The 2,317-nt window shown below is 36.7% G+C and overlaps 1 long non-coding RNA gene across 1 annotated transcript; it reads right to left on the bottom strand.

Moving 5' to 3' along the window:
* Positions 1-264: 264 nt before the first annotated feature.
* LOC145109628 (uncharacterized) lies at positions 265-1,789 on the bottom strand. The gene is made up of 2 exons (XR_013709106.1): positions 1,130-1,789; positions 265-594 (listed from the first exon to the last, which is right to left on the bottom strand). It is a non-coding gene; the product is annotated as an uncharacterized LOC145109628 (long non-coding RNA).
* Between the last annotated feature and the right edge of the window lie 528 nt (positions 1,790-2,317).

Here is a 2,317-nt window from a genome sequence, read left to right as displayed (position 1 = left end):
CATGAACTTTCATTTTAGGAAAAAAAAAGTATTAATTTTATCAATTTTTTTTAGCTTAGTAAGCTTATTTAAATTTTAATGAATAGATTAAAAATGAATTTGTTAGTTTCTTTCAGATTGATCAAAAACTACCTCAATAGATCTGGAACTAAATTACCTTGCAGTAAAGGAAGTTGACTAATATCCTCATTCATATTCATCAGCTATGCAGGTAAAAAACTGCAAAAGAGTAAATTTCTACGGAGGCTCATAAATTCACGGCAATGAAGAACATCAAATATGTATATTTGCAAAGCACAACATGTTCACTTGGTCTTGTGTACATCAGGTGATGTTATAAGGTATGATTTAGGTGAGATAGCTCTTTCAAGCATTTCGTCGAACAGTTGGAGTGTATAGCTCGTGTCCTTCCTTTTGTGATCTATTTATTGGAATTATCATCACTTTGAGAGCATACAAGTCCATTATTCTTTTCAAAACATATAATTCAACAAATAAGTGAACATATAGGGGTAGGAATATGAACTTAAGACTAAAAATGAACACAAAATGATAAACCCCATCTCTCTTTGCAATCTTCAATTGGCTCAATAGCTAGAAAAAAGAAGAATTAAAATTCATCACATATATAACCAAAAGCTGAGTACTAGTGTTTCAGACTTGTTAATATTTGGGCATTGATAGAAGGATGGAAGTAATTGGACCAATTCGTGAACTTTCATTTTGGCAAAAAAAAAAGGATTAATTTTTTCATTTTTTTAGCTTAGTAAGGTTATTCACATTTTAACAATTAGATTAAAAATGAATTTGTTACTTTCCTTCAGATTGATCAAAATCTACCTCAATAGATCTGGAACTAAAATTACCTTGCAATAGAGGAAGCTGACCATTTATATTTATATACATCACATATAAGAGAGTATATAACATTAGTTTAATTAGTTGGTTCTTGATTATAAGAAGTTATTCTTGTAGCCTAGTTGTATATTAATAATTGGGTAGCTTCCCAAAAAACAACAAGTTCTAAACCAATAGTTGTAAGCTGAAACGGTGAAATCAAGTTGTTTTCAGAGATGAGAAGTAGTTGCGGGAAAAAAACTCAAAGGCATAAAGGAGAAATCGATGATACCAGATGAAGTCGCAGATGAAGGAAAAATTCATAGCCTTTTTACTTGATTGAGAAGGTGAAGTCGAAAGATGAATGAGAAATTGCATGCCCCCTTATTTGTTGAACGACTGAAGAAATAGGGCAGGGTAGAAGCGTCATTTTCATACCTTAGTGCAATCGGACCTAGAGCTTGTAAACCTGAGGAGTCTTAGTAGATTGAGTAGGGTGGAGGAGATGTGGATCGGTGAGCTTGAGGAGTCGATGTATGATGTACCGATGTTGATAGATTACTTGTCGTTCTTCTATGACGAGTATGAGAGAGATAAATTGATAAGTGTATAGTCGTCGATGTTGTAGACTGAGGAGTCGCAACACCAATGTGGTGGAGGAGTCGTAGTTTCCAAACGACGCTACAATAGAGAGTGACGCGATTAGAGTGTCAGTCTCTGGTTAAAAAAGCCCTAACTTACGTTAATGATTTTATGATGGGGATTGTTGAACCAACCCATCACTGCCACTGTCGCCACCCTCTTCCTTCCCTTAAGCCACCATCTGGAACCTTTGAGACACACACAGACACAAACACAGAGTGAAAGCGCGCGCTCGCGCGCGAGAGAGAGAGAGAGAGAGATAGAGAGATAAGTGGAGAAATGGAGATGGATGTGTGAAAAAAGCCCTAGTCTTGATTTTGTGCTTTAGGATTCATGGACGCGCGTTTTATTAAAAGAAATATAAAACGACATGTGTACACAACACGCGTATTATGATGCGCGCCAATTATGGTACCTATGGTTGTAGAGCTAAAACAGTAGAGCTGAGGTGCTGATCATCGCCGGAGATAGACGATACAGTGGCGGTGTTTCGGTGGTTGTAATAGCCGCAGAATAGAGGAATATCCTTTAATCCACCAAAATCAACAAAATTAGAAACTAAAGAAGAGAAACATAAAGAAAAAGAGCAAAGACGGTTGAAATGAGAAAGGAAAACATACCTTTGGTGGTTGGAAATCCCGGCACAGTGGCGGCACCGGTGGTTGTAATTGCCGAAGAATGGAGGAGGTGCCTTAAAACTACAAAAAAACAGCAAATATGTAAGAGAAAGAAGAGAAAAAACAACAGAAAGAGAAAATATGGTGGAAATTAGAAAGGAAAACATGCCTTTACTGGTGGAGAAGTTCACCGGAGAATCAGATTGTCACCGGTGGAGCAG

The sequence above is a fragment of the Lactuca virosa genome, chromosome 4 (genome assembly GCF_052849685.1).
Source record: "Lactuca virosa cultivar CGN04683 chromosome 4, Lactuca_virosa_CGN04683_v6, whole genome shotgun sequence".
Classification (NCBI taxonomy): domain Eukaryota; kingdom Viridiplantae; phylum Streptophyta; class Magnoliopsida; order Asterales; family Asteraceae; genus Lactuca; species Lactuca virosa.
This window is presented reverse-complemented; position numbering and strand designations above follow the sequence as displayed.